The following is a 21,899-nucleotide window of genomic DNA, read 5'->3' on the forward strand; positions in this document are numbered from 1 at the left end:
TGATTAGTATTTAACAAATTGAGCATGTCTCAAAGGTAGGGACAACCAACATAGCAACATAATAAGGGATGTTTTTATGTAAAGTACTCCCTCAAGCTTGAATTTTGCAAAATTCAAGTTTGGATGAATTTAATTCAATGTTGTATGATGATTGGTTGGACATACCTTGTGCTTGTCATTCATCCCATCTTCTTGCTCCAATCCTGGAAAGGTTAGTGACAAGAATACCCGAAGGAATTTTTTTACTATTATCCTTATATGCTCAACACACAAGGTAATTTTGCAAATAATTAAAAGCTCATGTTACGATCTGATCAGTGCTTATTTTAGGACACTAAGCTTGTCCTTGGGAAACCATCAATTTATGACAGTGAAGTGGTTTCCCCTCCAACGCTGACCTATATCAAGATCAACTCAACGAGATATGCAATATTTATTATAGACATATGCATCGACAACCGCCCTTTTAAAGTTTTCATAAATAAAAAGGAAGAGGGGGTTGGAGATCTCGAATGTGGTGATGTTGGAGAGACCAATGGATTGGGAAGATGTTGCATATGAGCATGGAGCAAATGAAGTGGCTATGAAATAAATTCCATGCTCATTAATGTTTGGAGTGAAATCCATGTGGTGTGGTGAAAATGGTAAGGTGAGTGTGGTAAAAAAGGAAAAGAAAAAGGATATACGGACGACTTGGTTCGAAACTAGCACAGCCACCGTTCCCCGACAACGGCGCTAGAAAGTTTGTTGGGTATTTTAAACGCAAACAGAAAAAAATCCGCAAGCGTACGGATACCGATGTAGCTTTCACCCGGGAGTATTCCAGAGTATCAATTTTCCACAGAGAATGTGAGTGTACTAATTAAGAATCAAGATCGCCCAAGGATAACTATATAATTATTTTTGGTGGGAAGAGAGGAAGTTTCCTGAGAGTTCTCTAGTTGAACTAAGAATCAAGAATTACTTCGAAGATTATTTATTTCGGGACATCAGAACACTAACCACAGAAAGAGATGAGAAGGGGGCTAGGAAGCTCTGACTACGGTCCTACACACATCGATCCGAACGAGGTGGAATACGTCGACCGTTAGGGCTGTCACTACCCTAGGGCTACCACAACAATCCGCAGGATTGGGTGCAATTCCAGTTAATTGCAATACTAAACACCACGTCTAATCTATTAATTACTACTCAAGCGTTATAAAGACTAGAGCACTTGATGCAAGCAGGAATCCAATAAATAACTTGAATGTAAATAAAAGTAATTAAAGAACTCAGGAATTATGAACTGAAGAACTTGGAGAACGATGAAGAACGAACCAGTTGCTGCAAAAGAATAATGTTAAGGAAGATCCGACAGATCCGGCTCCTCCTCCGCTCTCCTCTTCTCTCTCCCTATTTTCTAGATTACAACTAGAACTAGAACTAGAGGAACTAGAACTAGAACTAGATGAACTAGAACTAGAACTAGAACTAGATGAACTAGAGGTAGAACTAGATGAACTAGAGGGATCCTCTTTACTTGGATGAAGAATTGAAACCCTAACTTTGATTCTGTAGAAGAGGTATGATCTCTAGGGGCTAGGGGGCCATGCTTATACAGTCTTTTCAGATGAATCTGGGCCGTCGGATCAAACCGACATTAATCGCACAGTTTTCCTTGATCCTTTAGGTCGGTGGAGCGTGATCCGCGAAACGGGTCCGAATTGGACACTGTAGCTGGGCGGGCGGCCTAGGGAGTAGGACGGGCGCCCTGTCCCTGAGCCCTCTTGGCTTCCCGTTCGTTCCCGTGGCTTTTGGAGTCTTCTAGATGATAGAAAATTGCGCGGCATGTTAATATCTCTATGTAGACCCGACGTGTGGGCCTTTCCTCCGTATTTAATGATAACCCCCTATAGAAATAGACAAACACCAAAACTCGTGGAATTCTGTCGGATAAAACCCTAAGTCTGGGTGTTGGTTGCATATAAGTTCTTTTCCATGATCAGTTGATTGTTAAATGTGAGCATTAAGGACCGTCAACAGTGAGTATTGTTTTCTTAAACTTTCTCAAATGGAAAAATGGTCTATATAAAATGTTTGGATCTTGATGATCTCTAACAACTTGGTATTCAAATGTTTTTCATTTTAAGTAATTTAGTTTGTCATTTGACCAAGTTTGACCAAAACCCGTCTTGGATTTTAAACACATGTGCCTAGGATTGGCTAAACTTTATCCAAATGGAAAAATGGACAATGTATCAAATGTAGATCTTGATGATCTCTAAAAACTTTGTGTTCAAAATTGTTTCATTTGAAGTCATCAAATGGGCCATCTCACCATGTTTGAAGCACTCAATTTTGAATTTTGAAAGAATTCATAGCCATGCACCGATTTTCGGAAACCTAGAGGGTCTCGACTTGAAAAGTCATGAATACCAATATTGTTCCACTCATCAAGATCTACATTTAATATACAGACCTTTTTTGCATTTGACAAAGTGTTGGGAAGGTGTAGTTGAAAATCCACAATTCTCACATATAGTTTCATATAGTTTGTGTGAGATTCAAGATTTGGTGTGTATCGTTTTCTTAAACTTTCTCAAATGGAAAAATGGTCTATATAAAAAGTTTGGATCTTGATGATCTCTAACAACTTGGTATTCAATTTTTTTTCATTTTAAGTGATTTAGTTTGTTATTTGACCAAGTTTGACCAAAACCTGTCTTGGATTTCAAATACATGTGCCTAGGATTGACTAAAATTTATCCAAATGGAAAAATGGACAATGTATCGAATGTAGATCTTGATTAGCTCTAACAACTTTGTGTTTAAAACTATTTCATTTGATGTCATCAAATGGGTCATTTGACCAAGTTTGAAGCACTCAATTTTGAATTTTGAAAGAATTAATAGCCACACACCGGTTTCCATAACCCTAGATGGTCTCAGCTGGAAAAGTCATGAATACCAATATTGTTCCACTCATCAAGATCTACATTTAATATACAGACCATTTTTGCATTTGACAAAGTGTTGGGAAGGTGTAGTTGAAAATCCACAATTCTCACATATAGTTTCATATAGTTTATGTGTGATTCAAGATTTGGTGAGTATTGTTTTCTTAAACTTTCTCAAATGGAAAAATGGTCTATATAAAAAGTTTGGATCTTGATGATCTCTAACAACTTTGTGTTCAAAATTGTTTCATTTGAAGTCATCAAATGGGCCATCTCACCATGTTTGAAGCACTCAATTTTGAATTTTGAAAGAATTCATAGCCATGCACCGATTTTCGGAACCCTAGAGGGTCTCGACTTGAAAAGTCATGAATACCAATATTGTTCCACTCATCAAGATCTACATTTAATATACAGACCTTTTTTGCATTTGACAAAGTGTTGGGAAGGTGTAGTTGAAAATCCACAATTCTCACATATAGTTTCATATAGTTTATGTGAGATTCAAGATTTGGTGTGTATTGTTTTCTTAAACTTTCTCAAATGGAAAAATGGTCTATATAAAAAGTTTGGATCTTGATGATCTCTAACAACTTGGTATTCAATTTTTTTTCATTTTAAGTGATTTAGTTTGTCATTTGACCAAGTTTGACCAAAACCTGTCTTGGATTTCAAATACATGTGCCTAGGATTGACTAAAATTTATCCAAATGGAAAAATGGACAATGTATCGAATGTAGATCTTGATTAGCTCTAACAACTTTGTGTTTAAAATTGTTTCATTTGATGTCATCAAATGGGTCATTTGACCAAGTTTGAAGCACTCAATTTTGAATTTTGAAAGAATTAATAGCCACACACCGGTTTCCATAACCCTAGATGGTCTCAGCTGGAAAAGTCATGAATACCAATATTGTTCCACTCATCAAGATCTACATTTAATATACAGACCATTTTTGCATTTGACAAAGTGTTGGGAAGGTGTAGTTGAAAATCCACAATTCTCACATATAGTTTCATATAGTTTATGTGTGATTCAAGATTTGGTGAGTATTGTTTTCTTAAACTTTCTCAAATGGAAAAATGGTCTATATAAAAAGTTTGGATCTTGATGATCTCTAACAACTTGGTATTCAAATGTTTTTCATTTTAAGTAATTTAGTTTGTCATTTGACCAAGTTTGACCAAAACCCGTATTGGATTTTAAACACATGTGCCTAGGATTGGCTAAAATTTATCCAAATGGAAAAATGGACAATGTATCAAATGTAGATCTTGATGATCTCTAACAACTTTGTGTTCAAAATTGTTTCATTTGAAGTCATCAAATGGGTCATGTGACCATGTTTGAAGCACTCAATTTTGAATTTTGAAACAATTATAGCCGCACACCAGTTTTCCGAACACTAGAGGGTCTCGACTTGAAAAGACATGAAAACCAATATATTTCCACTCATCAAGATCTACATTTCATATACAGACCATTCTTGCATTTGACTGTAACACCCGATTTTAAGGACAAAATCAGATATGCACCATATGTGAGTTTTAGAAGATAAACCTCACATATAGCTACAAATAACGGGTAATATCAAAGGACAACGCATAAATTACAGAGCGTACATAGAAAATCAGAAACAACCTTAGGCAGCAAACCACGGAAGAGAACTCCAAACTTCGGGTGCTAACCTCACTCTACAGGATCCAACTGACTGGTTGATCACAAGCCCAATACTTCTGCTGAGGTGTGGGGGAGATAGCAAGAGTGAGTCCAAGACGAACTCCGCAAGTATAACAACTAGATTGTTTAGATTCCACAATCTCATGATCAATGTGACATAAATAATATAGAGCATTAAACAATAATCAATGAGTTTCTTAACACAAGATTCATCACCCTTAATGTAAGAGTTCCCAAGGCCGCTCGTGACCGTGAGCACGGCTAGTATACCAGTTTTTAACACTCTGCAGAGGTTGTACATCTTTACCCATGAGTCATGATTTACCCTTTCGCCTGAGGTAATCAGCCTCGTAACCCACTACCAAGGTAGGTCGGCATGGATCATTATGAAGTCTTTCAAATGTTCGACTAACAAGTTAGGGCCGCTTGGTTTCGGTAGTCAGTCCGTGTGATTCTACCACTCGCAGGGAATCCACGGTCTGCTATCCCCCATTTGCGCCACACGGGTAACCTCTAACAAGCTAGAAAAATTACTCATACTTGACTAAAGCCAGAGCCATTATAGCCCTCATGGTTGCACTTTCATCCCGGTTGTCACTTACGAATAAATCCTCAAGTTGCTAAAAAGTCATTATTATCATTTGTTGCTTTATATCAATCTAGTCACAAGATCATGGTCATGGAATTAAAACCAAAATACTATACTTGCCTTGATCCAATTGCTCCTGCTAGTCCTGCTGATCTTACTTGCTTCCAAGACTCTGATCTTGATCACCGAAGTAATGCCCACTGACTAGGCTCGGTCACCAAACATCAACACACAAGCAATCGGAGACAGACATACATGAAGCAAACAAAATTACAATTAGATTAGTACACCAGCAGTAAATAAATTTAAATAAAAGTTTTCCAAAATCATCTACACGCTGCTACGATCATGTCAACGAGAAATTCACGAAAAATGGAGTTACGACGCGAAAGTTACGCTTTTAACGGGATTTCAACAGCAGTTTACGGACTTGTAATTAACTAGGGAATCTAACAGTGGTGAATCTAGCCAACAAAGGTACCAACGCGAAGCTTATGAAATTATAAAACTAACGCAACTTGAACGGATCGAATCAGAGCTAAAACGGAGAAGATACGAATTTTCTAAGATTTTCTTTAGAAAAGTAATTAATTAAATAGGATCACAAAATTAAAAAGTTTCAAACTGATGAACCAAGATTACTAACATGTTGAACTCGCGAAAACGAATCTAACACAATTTGAACGGGTCAAATCGGAGCTAAAACGAATATTTTATGGCCAAAACATACTCAGTGGCATTTTTGTAAATATAGAAAACGTATTTTGAAATAAATCGGCAGACTTTACGTTTTCAAAAATGGAAAGCGTATTCCCTCATATGCGCTTTGGACTGCGGGTTAGAAATTAGAAAACTAGGGGGTCTCTTTAGAAAATTTGCCAGGCCGAAGGGGTATGGGCATTTCCTGGCCGTCAGATTCAAGATCAACGGGCGAGATTAGATGGGAGGGGAGAGAGAGGGGACTGGCGGCCAGAGTTGGGGAAGGTTGCGGCGGCAGCCATTGCCGGCGGCGAGGAGCTCGCTGGAGTAAGCCGTTCGGGCGCTACGGTGCACCAAATTCAAAACCGCGAGAACCAGGAGAAGGAGGAGAACGAAACGAATTCATTCGCGAGCACGGCGAGAAGCGGGGCAAAGAATCACCGAGAGAAAGAATCACCGAGAGAAAGAGGGGGAGAAGGAGATGCTCACCACGGCGAGAAGCGGGGCAAAGACGGCTCGAAACGCCGAGCGACGCTCGGCCAACGGCGGTGGTTTTCGGTGCTTGCGCAAGTGGAGCAGATGCGAGGGAAGTGAAATGAGGGGAGGGGGGAGGGCGGCTCGGGCGCGGACGCTCTTCCAAATGAGCAAAACGCGAGGGAGAAAGGAGTCGTGGGGGAAGTGGGAGCGGGGTGCGGCGGTTCTACAGAATCGGGAGAGAGGGAGGAGGCAGTTTGGATGGAGGAGAGGGATAACAGGCGGGCCCGGCCTGTCAGCGGGTGAGGAGAGGGGAAGGGGGAAAATGGCCGGCTGGGCCGCGGCCCAGGAAAGAGAGAGGGGGCGCGGGGGGGGGGGGGGAACTAGGCCGAGCAGGCCGAGAGGAGAAGGGGGAGGAAAAAAATTCCCTTTTCTTTTTCAAATACATTTTTGAAATGCATTTTCCAATTGAATTTTTAAGCACATTGATATTTTGTTTTTAAAACAATCATCACCATAAAAATGCACCAACATGTATGCATCAAAAATTTTCTAAACTTATATTAATTTTTTTAATTCTCCAAATTTATTTATTTTTCCTATATTTTGATGCTCACAAAATTGACTATAAAATCAAATTCAACTATTTAAAAACAAGCAAATTTTAGGGTGTTACAATTCTACCCCCCTTAAAATGAATCTCGTCCTCGAGATTTGGAAGAGGCTCAGATCCTTTGAGAGAAACAGGAAAATATCTTTATAATCCTTTCATCTTCACAACTTGCATACCAAACTTAAACACTTGTCTCAAGGTCACACCTCATGAACATAATTTCCATTGAATAACTATTATTCATAATTGACCAAAGTCCATCTTGACTACTAATTTCCTTTAGCTTACAACTCCAAGAGACATAGGAACTTAATATGCATTTGCTTCATCAGGTAGGAGTGGACTACCGTGATACTCAATTCTTTTCCTTGACGGTGCTGTTAAGAGCATTTTGTACTGGGTACCATACATCACTCCTTTGTGTGCACACAACCATCCATTACCAAGGACCAAGGGAATACCAAGCGACTGTAACACAATGAGGTTTACAGTGAAGTTTTCCTTGTTTATGACCAGATTGATATTTGAGCACACCTGATCTGCTTGTATTTCTCCCACTGGGGTTTGAACTAACAAAGGCTTCCTCGTTGGGCACTTCACCCTCTCGATTGTCTTTACGAGGTCGGTGAAAATGAAAGAATGCGAAGCACTCGGTTCAAACAGAGCAAAAACTAACACTGAGTCCACTAGAATATACCCACCCACCACTTTGGTAGCTCCAAGAATGTTATGCCTATCCACATTGCTCAGTCTTGCATTGATATAGTCTCGTTGCACCCTACTTCCATGAGCAGGCTTCTTACGGCTTTTTCTTTTTCTCTTTCGTCGTTGTGGATTCTAATTTGATTCACTTCCAACTTGCTCTTGAGTATCATTATTTTGATAGCACTCAGTTTCATCATACTCATAACATCCTTCAAGGGTAGGATCATCATTCTCTTCCCACGTATCAGTAAGAGGCATCATATATGGCTCCTGATCCATGGGATACTACACTCCCTGTCATCAAGTGACCAACGTCAATGACACAAGAAGGAGAGATGATCATATTCGTAGAATATCTCACGAGACAACTCTCACTTCAAGATAAGTTGAAAATGCATCAACCCGTGATATCAAGGTTCTACCCCCCTTAAGAAAGGTCGACTAGGAGGCACAAGGAAGGTAGCTTGCACTTTTTCTTGACAAGTTATCTTGCATTGAGACCCTTTTGACATCCCAAGGAACTTATGTGCAAGGAAGAATTAAATATCTTGAAATTTCCTCGCGATAAAAAAATCACCAGCGCAGTAAAATGGACATAACTCTTGTTCTGTTAATCCAATAGGGCTATAGCTTATACCGTTAGAAAGCTTGGAAACTTATCTAAAACTTTGCTGTAGAACACTTTTCCAAAGTTGTGGGGGTATAAACCCCTATACCCTCATGGGCCTATATGGGCCGCACCATCAGAGGTGGCTCGGCCCACAGGATGAAGACGTGCGGCGCATGACTGGTCGGCATGCACCGCAAGGCTACAAGATATTGTACCAAATAGGATACTTTGCATGTAACTCTGTCCCTTCACGATATATAAGGAGGGGCAGGGGTCCCCTAGAGGACAGGTCATACACATGATTATTCTCAATCCAATACAATCAGATGCAGGACGTAGGTATTACGCCCACCCGGCGGCCAAACCTGGATAAAAACCTTGTTCGTGTCTTGCGTCACCATCGAGTTCGTAGTTTGCGCACCGTCTACCGATAAACTACTACCGTGGGTACACCCCAAGGTAGACTGCCGACTAGCTTTCGTCGACAGTGGCGCGCCAGGTAGGGGGTGTGCGTACAACTATCCTAGACGAACAAGATAGCCATCCTCCCCCACTTCACGGCCATGGCGGACGGCTTCATGTTCATTGTCGGCTTCAACCGCTTCATCGCCATGACCGCAGAGGAGGCGTAGATTCGATCTATGCCGAAAACTTCTTCACCGACGTCGGCTGCGGCTCCAACCACGCTGGCTACGGTTTCGACCACACCAGCAACGTCTCCGACCACGCCGACAACGCGTCGCCCCTTCTCTGCTACAAAGGGAGGCAGATCGACGACACCGACCTACTCAGGCTATCGACCAAGTTGTTTGGCCTACTTGCTCTAACCACGACTCACAATAATAATCGCCACGAAGAACGGTGCTATGACAACCGCGACCACCGTCAAGACAGCAAGTCAAAAAGCTCGAGGGCCAGACAATTCTGTCACCACCGACCAGACTTTCGTCCAAAGATAAGTACACTTCTAATATTTTATTTATTTTGGCGTAATATCTTTTATTATCCTTCAAAACAACTTTTTGGTTTCCTGACTAGTTTTTTCTCCTACACGAGCTTTCCAGAGCCGGTACTGTCTTCGACTCCTCCCTACACGTGCATGAGATCCGCCCTCTGCGTTCCGGGTGGTCGGCAGTAGCTCTCTGGCGAGGCTGACAATCCCACGCGTGTCTAGGTTCTGCACCTCATGCTGATTGTTGGCTAGACCAGAGATGGTACAAGCTCTAGGATGAACTAACTACTCGTGCTAATTTTATAACAAAAAATCTAAAACTTATCTTAGTACTGATTTTTTATCTAAAGGTTATTTATACATCATGTACTACCAATTCTTTATATTTATTTTTCAGGAGTTTGGCCCAGTCGACAAGCTACGCTCGGAGACTCGTCGACTATTCTCTACGCTGTGCCCGGGGACTGCTCCGACCACCGAGCATGTTTACGTTCCCAACCATGCTTGGGGACTTGTCCACTACTCTCTATGCTGTGCTTGAAGACTGTGCCGACCACCGAGCACGTTTACGTTCCCAACCACACTCGGGGACTTGTCCACTGGTCCCTACGCCGTGCTCGAGGACTGTGTCGACCACCGAGCACTATACGCTCGGGGACTGTTCGACCAGCTCACCAATTTGAGAGTTTTCGGACTGCACCGACCACCGAGCACTATACGCTCGGGGACTGGTCGACCAGCCCACCAATTTGAGAAATCAGGGACTGTACCGACCACCGAGCGTTATATGCTCGGGGACTGGTCGATTAGTCTATTCAATTGCAGACGAGCATGATATGCTCGGGGACTGGTAAATTCAATTTTTTAGACCTTGCTACAAGGCTCATACTTCGCCTTCCAGCAAGCTCGAGGACTACATCGGTACGATGCATCTCGTGATGCATTTCAGTATGAGATTTTCTATGTGGTTTTTTCTTTTTGGACCCTGGCGCCACGTGCCTACGTCACCTACTACCAGGCTCGGGGACTAAGTGGGCACACTTCACCTTGCGGTGAATATGCTTGCTTTTTTGAGATCTATACTTTTCAGAAAAGTAAAGTGGGCACACTTCACCAGGAAAGAAATCTTTTTTAATTAAGAGCACCATGCATTCTTCGAACAACCTGCTTCTTCGATGTCAATGTTGATCAACTGTCTTTTGAGTTGGTCAAAATACCGTTGCAACTGTTTGGACGACTTTTCTGCTTATTGAAGACGTCAAGCCTCACTGCTCGAAGAAGCTCAAGACGGCGTGTTACATCACAATACATGGTGCTCGGGGACTAGCTGTGGGGGTATAAACCCCTATACCCTCATGGGCCTATATGGGCCGCACCATCAGAGGTGGCTCGGCCCACAGGATGAAGACGTGCGGCGCACGACTGGTCAGCGTGCACCGCAAGGCTACAAGATATTGTACCAAATAGGATACTTTGCTTGTAACTCTGTCCCTTCACGATATATAAGGAGGGGCAGGGGTCCCCTAGAGGACAGGTCATACACATGATTATTCTCAATCCAATACAATCAGACGCAGGACGTAGGTATTACGCCCACCCGGCGGCCGAACCTGGATAAAAAGCTTGTCCGTGTCTTGCGTCACCATCGAGTTCGTAGTTTGCGCACTGTCTACCGATAAACTACTACCGTGGGTGCACCCCAAGGTAGGCTGCCGAATAGCTTTCGTCAACAAAAGTCTATAGTTATATTTGTCCCAAACAGTAAGCAACCAAAACTGGTCAGATTCTTGACAGCACCACTGTATCATCTTGTGATTTTCATAACTCCAATACCATAATATCTACGGGGGTGATTCTTGAGGTCAGAGAAAGATATTGAAGTCCACTCTCATCCAGAATTTTCTCATGATTTTTAATCATCCAAGAACAGAGACATAAGTCGATAAAGATGAGATACTCTAGAAAGGCAGGATAAGGTAACAAGAGAAAACCAAAACCCAACTATTTATGTCATTAATCCTTATGCCTTAGACATATTAACTAAATGAAATTGTGAAGAAACTCACAAGATCATTACACTCATTACAAAGATCCAAATCAAACATAAACATAAAGACAATTCAACCAAGCAGTAAAGGTTCACAAGGCACACAAACTCGACTTTCGCTACTAGCATTTTTATTACACAAGGGCACAAACTCCTATATCTTAAACTTAGTGTGGCTTCTTTCATGATACTACTGTTGGTTCTTCTGTGGACAAGACTTTACATAGTGTCCTTCCTGTCGGCAGTGATAACACTTTTTCTTAGCTGGATCCTTTGTGATATGATTTTCCACTGAGGTGTTGCTCGGTGTGTTATCAGCTCGCTGACTCTGAAGGTTTGTCTCTGGCTGGCTAGCTTTCTTCCTAACTTGGTTGATCCTTCGAGGTTGATACTCTTTATAAGTGATGGTCCATCCATCTATCCATACCTCATGAGCAGTGGGGTAGCTTGAGAAGTTTCTTCATCTACAAGGTTTGGATTTTCATGGCCAGTGTCCAAAGCTAAATGTGACAACTTAGGATTTGAATGTTGTTCAATTCCCAATGTTGGACCTAGTGATTTTGCCTTCCTCTTCTTATCCTCATTAGTCACACAATTTGGTTTTACCTTAACTTCCTTTTTAGCTGACCTATTCCGAAGACAAGGAAGACCATAATGCCTACAACAATGGCATTGATCCTGATATCCCGATGTATTACTATCAACACCTCCATGAGTTCTCATATTTTTCCAAGCTTCTGCTACTTGTCTCTTCACTGGTCCTGAGATGCACTGTTGAGAGTTCCCAATCTGAGTCATTCCTTCCACTACTTGTTTTTGCATGGCTAGAAGCTTCTCTTTGTCGAATGCTTTTACAGGTGGGATCTCTGAGTCCTTTTGTTCATTCATGCCAAATATCTCCTCATTATGAGCCATCTAAATAGGCAATGTGGGAGGATTTAGAATAGAGACAAAGTTTTATAATAGAATAGGGTGGAGGTAAGCATAAATTTTAGCAATTATCAAGGTTAAGGTGAAAGCAAGAAGAAAGCAGAGATAAAAGCATGCTAAAACGTTCGGTTCTAACTAGGCTTGCGTCCTACAGTCAGCATTGCTTTGATACCACTTTGTAACACCCGATTTTAAGGACAAAATCAGATATGCACCATATGTGAGTTTTAGAAGACAAACCTCACATATAGCTACAAATAAGGGGTAATATCAAAGGACAACGCATAAATTACATAGCGTACATAGAAAATCAGAAACAACCTTAGGCAGCAAACCACGGAAGAGAACTCCAAACTTCGGGTGCTAACCTCACTCTACAGGATCCAACTGACTGGTTGATCACAAGCCCAATACTTCTCCTGAGGTGTGGGGGAGATAGCAAGAGTGAGTCCAAGACGAACTCCGCAAGTATAACAACTAGATTGTATAGATTCCACAATCTCATGATCAATGTGACATAAATAATATAGAGCATTAAACAATAATCAATGAGTTTCTTAACACAAGATTCATCACCCTTAATGTAAGAGTTCCCAAGGCCGCTCGTAACCGTGAGCACGGCTAGTATACCAGTTTTTAACACTCTGCAGAGGTTGTACATCTTTACCCATGAGTCATGATTTACCCTTTCGCCTGAGGTGAACAGCCTCGTAACCCACTACCCAGGTAGGTCGGCAGGGATCACTATGAAGTCTTTCAAAGGTTCGACTAACAAGTTAGGGCCGCTTGGTTTCGGTAGTCAGTCCGTGTGATTCTACCACTCGCAGGGAATCCACGGTCTGCTATCCCCCATTTGCGCCACACGGGTAACCTCTAACAAGCTAGAAAAATTACTCATACTTGACTAAAGCCAGAGCCATTATAGCCCTCATGGTTGCACTTTCATCCCGGTTATCACTTACGAATAAATCCTCAAGTTGCTAAAAAGTCATTATTATCATTTGTTGCTTTATATCAATCTAGTCACAAGATCATGGTCATAGAATTAAAACTCAAATGCTATACTTGCCTTGATCCAATTGCTCCTGCTAGTCCTGTTGATCTTACTTGCTTCCAAGACTCTGATCTTGATCACCGAAGTAATGCCCACTGACTAGGCTCGGTCACCAAACATCAACACACAAGCAATCGGAGACAGACATACACGAAGCAAATAAGATTACAATTAGAACAGTACACCAGCAGTAAATAAATTTAAATAAAAGTTTTCTAAAATCATCTACACGCTGCTACGATCATGTCAACGAGAAATTCACGGAAAACGGAGTTACGACGCGAAAGTTACGCTTTTAACGGGATTTCAACAGCAGTTTACGGACTTGTAATTAACTAGGGAATCTAATAGTGGTGAATCTAGCCAACAAAGGTACCCACACGAAGCTTATGAAATTATAAAACTAACGCAACTTGAACGGATCGAATCAGAGCTAAAACGGAGAAGATACAAATTTTCTAAGATTTTCTTTAGAAAAGTAATTAATTAAATAGGATCACAAAATTAAAAGGTTTCAAACTGATGAACCAAGATTACTAACATGTTGAACTCGCGAAAACGAATCTAACGCAATTTGAACGGGTCAAATCAGAGCTAAAACGAATATTTTATGGCCAAAACATACTCAGTGGCATTTTTGCAAATATAGAAAACGTATTTTGAAATAAATCGGCAGACTTTACGTTTTCAAAAATGGAAAGCGTATTCCCTCATATGCGCGTTGGACTGCGGGTTAGAAATTAGAAAACTAGGGGGTCTCTTTAGAAAATTTGCCAGGCCGAAGGGGTATGGGCATTTCCTGGCCGTCAGATTCAAGATCAACGGGCGAGATTAGATGGGAGGGGAGAGAGAGGGGACTGGCGGCCGGAGTTGGGGAAGGTTGCGGCGGCAGCCATTGCCGGCGGCGAGGAGCTCGCCGGAGTAAGCCGTTCGGGCGCTACGGTGCACCAAATTCGAAACCGCGAGAACCAGGAGAAGGAGGAGAACGAAACGAATTCATTCGCGAGCTCAGCACGGCCGGAGAAGGACCCGCGCAGTGTGGACCACGGCGACACCATTGTCGACGCCCTCGGTGCGCGCGAACAAGGCCCTAGAGGCCACGAAACGGAGCGAAAGAATCACCGAGAGAAAGAGGGGGAGAAGGAGATGCTCACCACGGCGAGAAGCGGGGCAAAGACGGCTCGAAACGCCGAGCGACGCGCGGCCAACGGCGGTGGTTTTCGGTGCTTGCGCAAGTGGAGCAGATGCGAGGGAAGTGAAATGAGGGGAGGGGGTAGGGCGGCTCGGGCGCGGACGCTCTTCCAAATGAGCAAAATGCGAGGGAGAAAGGAGTCGTGGGGGAAGTGGGAGCGGGGTGCGGCGGTTCGGCAGAATCGGGAGAGAGGGAGGAGGCGGTTTGGATGGAGGAGAGGGATGACAGGCGGGCCCGGCCTGTCAGCGGGTGAGGAGAGGGGAAGGGGGAAAATGGCCGGCTGGGCCGCGGCCCAGGAAAGAGAGAGGGGGCGCGGGGGGGGGGGGAACTGGGCCGAGCAGGCCGAGAGGAGAAGTGGGAGGAAAAAAAATTCCATTTTCTTTTCCAAATACATTTTCCAAATGCATTTTCCAATTGAATTTTTAAGCACATTGACATTTTGTTTTTAAAACAATCATCACCATAAAAAAGCACCAACATGTATGCATCAAAAATTTTCTAAACTTATGTTAATTTTTTTAATTCTCCAAATTTATTTATTTTTCCTATATTTTGATGCTCACAAGACTATAAAATCAAATTCAACTATTTAAAAACAAGCAAATTTTAGGGTGTTACATTGACAAAGTGTTGGGAAGGTGTAGTTGAAAAACCACAATTCTCAGATATAGTTTCATATAGTTTATGTGAGATTCAAGATTTGGTGAGTATTGTTTTCTTAAACTTTCTCAAATGGAAAAATGGTCTATATAAAAAGTTTGGATCTTGATGATCTCTAACAACTTGGTATTCAAATTTATTTCATTTTAAGTGATTTAGTTTGTCATTTGACCAAGTTTGACCAAAACCTGTCTTGGATTTTAAATACATGTGCCTAGGATTGACTAAAATTTATCCAAATGGAAAAATGGAAAATGTATCAAATGTAGATCTTGATTAGCTCTAACAACTTTGTGTTCAAAACTGTTTCATTTGAAGTCATCAAATGGGTCATTTGACCAAGTTTGAAGCACTCAATTTTGAATTTTGAAAGAATTCGTAGCCACACACCAGTTTCCATAACCCTAGATGGTCTCAACTGGAAAAGTCATGAATACCAATATTGTTCCACTCATCAAGATCTACATTTAATATACAGACCATTTTTGCATTTGACAAAGTTTTGGAAAGGTGTAGTTGAAAATCCAAAATTCTCACATATAGTTTCATATAGTTTATGTGAGATTCAAGATTTGGTGAGTATTGTTTTCTTAAACTTTCTCAAATGGAAAAATGGTCTATATAAAAAGTTTGGATCTTGATGATCTCTAACAACTTGGTATTCAAATGTTTTTCATTTTAAGTAATTTAGTTTGTCATTTGACAAAGTTTGACCAAATCCTGTCTTGGATTTTAAACACATGTGCATAGGATTGGCTAAAATTTATCCAAATGGAAAAATGGACAATGTATCAAATGTAGATCTTGATGATCTCTAACAACTTTGTGTTCAAAATTGTTTCATTTGAAGTCATCAAATGGGTCATGTGACCATGTTTGAAGCACTCAATTTTGAATTTTGAAACAATTATAGCCACACACCGGTTTTTCGAACCCTAGAGGGTCTCGACTTCAAAAGTCATGAAAACTAATATTGTTCCACTCACCAAGATCTACATTTAATATACAGACCATTCTTGCATTTGAAAAAGTGTTGGGAAGGTGTAGTTGAAAATCCACAATTCTCACATATAGTTTCATATAGTTTATGTGAGATTCAAGATTTGGTGAGTATTGTTTTCTTAAACTTTCTCAAATGGAAAAATGGTCTATATAAAAAGTTTGGATCTTGATGATCTCTAACAACTTGGTATTCAAATGTTTTTCATTTTAAGTAATTTAGTTTGTCATTTGACCAAGTTTGACCAAAACCCGTATTGGATTTTAAACACATGTGCCTAGGATTTGCTAAAATTTATCCAAATGGAAAAATGGACAATGTATCAAATGTAGATCTTGATGATCTCCGACAACTTTGTGTTCAAAATAGTTTCATTTCAAGGCATCAAATGGGTCATGTGACCATGTTTGAAGCACTCAATTTTTAATTTTGAAACAATTATAGCCACACACCGGTTTTCCGAACACTAGAGGGTCTCGACTTGAAAAGACATGACAACCAATATATTTCCACTCATCAAGATCTACATTTCATATACAGACCATTCTTGCATTTGACAAAGTGTTGGGAAGGTGTAGTTGAAAAACCACAATTCTCACATATAGTTTCATATAGTTTATGTGAGATTCAAGATTTGGTGATTATTGTTTTCTTAAACTTTCTCAAATGGAAAAATGGTATATATAAAAAGTTTGGATCTTGATGATCTCTAACAACTTGGTATTCAAATTTGTTCATTTTAAGTGATTTAGTTTGTTATTTGACCAAGTTTGACCAAAACCTGTCTTGGATTTTAAATACATGTGCCTAGGATTGACTAAAATTTATCCAAATGAAAAATGGAAAATGTATCAAATGTAGATCTTGATTAGCTCTAACAACTTTGTGTTCAAAACTGTTTCATTTGAAGTCATCAAATGGGTCATTTGACCAAGTTTGAAGCACTCAATTTTGAATTTTGAAAGAATTCATAGCCACACACCAGTTTCCATAACCCTAGATAGTCTCAACTGGAAAAGTCATGAATACCAATATTGTTCCATCATCAAGATTTACATTTAATATACACACCATTTTTGCATTTGACAAAGTTTTGGAAAGGTGTAGTTAAAAATCCAAAATTCTCACATATAGTTTCATATAGTTTATGTGAGATTCAAGATTTGGTGAGTATTGTTTTCTTAGACTTTCTCAAATGGAAAAATGATCTATATAAAAAGTTTGGATCTTGATAATCTCTAACAACTTGGTATTCAAATCTTTTTCATTTTAAGTAATTTAGTTTGTCATTTGACCAAGTTTGACCAAAACACGTCTTGGATTTTAAACACATGTGCATAGGATTGGCTAAAATTTATCCAAATGGAAAAATGGACAATGTATCAAATGTAGATCTTGATGATATCTAACAAATTTGTATTCAAAATTGTTTCATTTGAAGTCATCAAATGGGTCATGTGAGCATGTTTGAAGCACTCAATTTTGAATTTCGAAACAATTATAGCCACACACCGGTTTTCCGAACCCTAGATGGTCTCGACTTGAAAAGTCATGGAAACTAATATTGTTCCACTCATCAATATCTACATTTAATATATAGACCATTCTTGCATTTGACAAAGTGTTGGGAAGGTGTAGTTGAAAATCCACAATTCTCACATATAGTTTCATATAGTTTATGTGAGATTCAAGATTTGGTGAGTATTGTTTTCTTAAACTTTCTCAAATGGAAAAATGGTCTATATAAAAAGTTTGGATCTTGATGACCTCTAACAACTTGGTATTCAAATTTTTTTCATTTTAAGTGATGTAGTTTGTCATTTGACCAAGTTTCACCAAAACCTGTCTTGGATTTTAAATACATGTGCCTAGGATTGACTAAAATTTATCCAAATGGAAAAATGGACAATGTATTGAATGTAGATCTTGATTAGCTCTAACAACTTTGTGTTCAAAACTGTTTCATTTGAAGTCATCAAATGGGTCATTTGACCAAGTTTGAAGCACTCAATTTTGAATTTTGAAAGAATTCATAGCCACACACCGGTTTCCATAACCCTAGATGGTCTCAACTGGAAAAGTCATGAATACCAATATTGTTCCACACATCAAGATCTATATTTAATATACAGACCATTTTTGCATTTGACAAAGTGTTGGGAAGGTGTAGTTGAAAATCCAAAATTCTCACATATAGTTTCATATAGTTTATGTGAGATTCAAGATTTGGTGAGTATTGTTTTCTTAAACTTTCTCAAATGGAAAAATGGTCTATATAAAAAGTTTGGATCTTGATGATCTCTAACAACTTTGTGTTCAAAATTGTTTCATTTGAAGTCATCAAATGGGCCATCTCACCATGTTTGAAGCACTCAATTTTGAATTTTGAAAGAATTCATAGCCACGCACCGGTTTTGGGAACTCTAGAGGGTCTCGACTTGAAAAGTTATGAATACCAATATTGTTCCACTCATCAAGATCTACATTTAATATACAGACCATTTTTGCATTTGACAAAGTTTTGGAAAGGTGTAGTTGAAAATCCAAAATTCTCACATATAGTTTATATAGTTTATGTGAGATTCAAGATTTGGTGACTATTGTTTTCTTAAACTTTCTCAAATGGAAAAATGGTCTATATAAAAAGTTTGGATCTTGATGATCTCTAACAACTTGGTATTCAAATGTTTTTCATTTTAAGTAATTTAGTTTGTCATTTGACCAAGTTTGACCAAAACACGTCATGGATTTTAAACACATGTGCCTAGGATTGGCTAAAATTTATCCAAATGGAAAAATGGACAATGTATAAAGTGTAGATCTTGATGATCTCTAACAACTTTGTGTTCAAAATTGTTTCATTTGAAGTCATCAAATGTGTCATGTGACCATGTTTGAAGCACTCAATTTTGAATTTTGAAACAATTATAGCCACACACCTGTTTTCCGAACCCTAGAGGCTCTCGACTTGAAAAGTCATGAAAACCAATATTGTTCCACTTATCAAGATCTACATTTAATATACAGACTATTCTTGCATTTGACAAAGTGTTGGGAAGGTGTAGTTGAAAATTCACATTTCTCACATATAGTTTCATATAGTTTATGTGAAATTCAAGATTTGGTGAGTATTGTTTTCTTAAACATTCTCAAATGGAAAAATGGGCTATATAAAAAGTTTGGATCGTGATGATCTCTAACAACTTGGTATCACTACTACAGAAATATTTAACCGTGGCGGGGAAAACAGGTTAACCGTGGCGGGCCATGCAACCGCCACAGATGAAAGGCCACGGTTAATTGTTGCCTTAACCGTGGCGGTTGTCCAACCGCCACGGTTAATATGTTAACTATGGTGGCCGCTGTTAGAAAGCCGCTTTTTTAAATTGCTTTATCGGAGGCGGCCGTTATAAAGCAACCGCTTCCGTTAACATGTTAACCGAGACGGTTTTTTTAAAATGCCCGTCTTTACTAATTGGTCAACAGAGGCGGTTTTTGTAACTTGCCCACCTCCTTTAAGTGTATCCAGAGTAAAAAAACCTCATTTCAGTTTATTTTCAAATTTGAATCCAAAATTTGTTAGGTTGAAACATATACAAAGCAAAATACATATGTATAAAGGATGACCACATTGAATCCGAAATTTGCTAGATTGAAACATATACACAGCAAAAGACATAAGGATAAGCACATATATTACATCCATATATGTCATCTTTATCATTCCACGGTCCATGCATGTCACAAACTATGTTCATATTACATCAATGTACATAATGTTCATAAAAAGCACATCTAAAATAATGTTCGCTCAAAAATATCTGGCAACCTATAGTCGTTCAAATCTAAGCCGCTGGTTCTCCAGTTGCGTAGCTTCTCGAACCTCTCTTCTGTCGCTAGCTCGCTCCCGATATAAAAGAATTGTCTGTCAACTTGACAACATTGATCCGTGACAAACTTACAAATGTCAGCTACTATTTGTGTGATGTTCCTTCGATCAATTGTTTCGTTTTCCCACCAACTTTGGGATTTCTGTAGCTGCCTCTAGCTTTAATTTCCCACAAGCCCTGAGGTACTCAAAAGCATAGTACCCACACAGAACTGAGCCTTCAGGTTTCTTAGCGCACTGCATTCATGCTTGATGAAGGTAACACATGAGAATTATGACTCGTAGTAGTATCCCTACAAGACAACCATCAGTAGTAGTAGAACTAGAGGCAGGCGGAGTAAGTACGGGGAAGTCTCGCCTCACCACCAGTTTGTGGCCATACTTTTGCTTGTCTTTCTCAGACCTCCAATCATAGCAGTTGGGGTCTTCCACGTACTTTCGGTAAGCACTGTATGAAAACTACTAGTGTCAGCAACAAATTTCATACGTACTTTGAGTGCATGAGGTGTGTCGTCACTTACTATCGTAGGATACTTTCGAAATGCTTGTATCCTTCTTTGTTCGAGGAGGAGTCGAATACGACAGCCTTTCCATCCCGAGGATAGATCATAAATACAATCCAGTGGCCCATGACGCCCAAGCTGTACCATTGAAATAATATTCATCTCAAATTTTCAAATATAACAAGTGAGAAACCTAGTAGCTATTGTAAGTATCGTTCTGACTTACCCAAACTGGTGGGCGGCAAGAATGCAGCCATTTCCCCTAATCTTCTTCATGGCTTCTAAGACATATTGTTCCTTTCTAAATTTGATCTCTCCTTGCATCAATTTCCGAGCTAGCACTCGCTCCATCCCCTTCAGCTTCACTAGCCTAGCATCCGTGTCTAGTATATCAAAGCCAATGATGGCTCTTTGAGAAATATGCATAGGAGATAGGTAGATAATATCTTTGTCTAGTTCCTTGCACACATATGATTGCATCCTGCAAACACAAGTTGTCGTACAAGCTTTTTAGCTTGATCGTAATGAATTTGCATACCTACAGCAATGCAGGGTTATAAAACTTACAGGGCAAAAAGGGTGACTTGGGTGACATCTAGATCCTTGCGCCGCAGTAGCCTACACATGTCGTGAAAGACAACAGGGCAATAAGCATCCTCGTCCAAGTGGAAGTACTCCTTGGGGTCCCTCACAATGAACTCCTTCATGCCTAATTTTGCCGGTTGCATATACCAGAGATGGAACCTCTGAACCGCCCATGGCTCCTCCTGAACGAGCTGGCCTAACGACAACATGAACTTGCCATTCTCAAAGTTATCCGGGCAATCTGGAGAAGGAGGCCAAATTGACGGCGTGGTTCGCTCCCTATAATCGAGACAAGAAGTCTGTTAGCATTATCGAACGTCACATAATCTATTGGCTAGATTTAGGTGCCATTAGCGCATATACCTTTGGAATGTTGTTGTGTACTGATACTCTTGTGCTATTCTATACACCGCCCATTCCATCTCTGTTAGTTCAGCAGGTTTGTCCCCCTCTTCTTCTACAACCTTCTTTGGCGCAGGTGGACATTGTCATTTGCCTTGGCTTGGAGGCGGTGTGTCGTTGCCCGGTGCACCCCTTGAACCACCTTGTGATGGGTTGCTAGGGATGAGACACAGGGTACGTCCAGGACTACTATCTGGTGTTGACGGTCCTTAAGTATCAAATTTAATTATCAAATAAATAAAGAAAAGGATCCAAATGAAATCAAGATCCAGACTTAGGGTTTTATCTGACAGAATTCCACGAGTTTTGGTGTTTGTCTATTTCTGCAGGGGGTTATCAGGAAATATGGAAGAAAGGCCCACATGTCAGGATTAC

The sequence above is a fragment of the Sorghum bicolor genome, chromosome 7 (assembly GCF_000003195.3).
Source record: "Sorghum bicolor cultivar BTx623 chromosome 7, Sorghum_bicolor_NCBIv3, whole genome shotgun sequence".
Classification (NCBI taxonomy): domain Eukaryota; kingdom Viridiplantae; phylum Streptophyta; class Magnoliopsida; order Poales; family Poaceae; genus Sorghum; species Sorghum bicolor.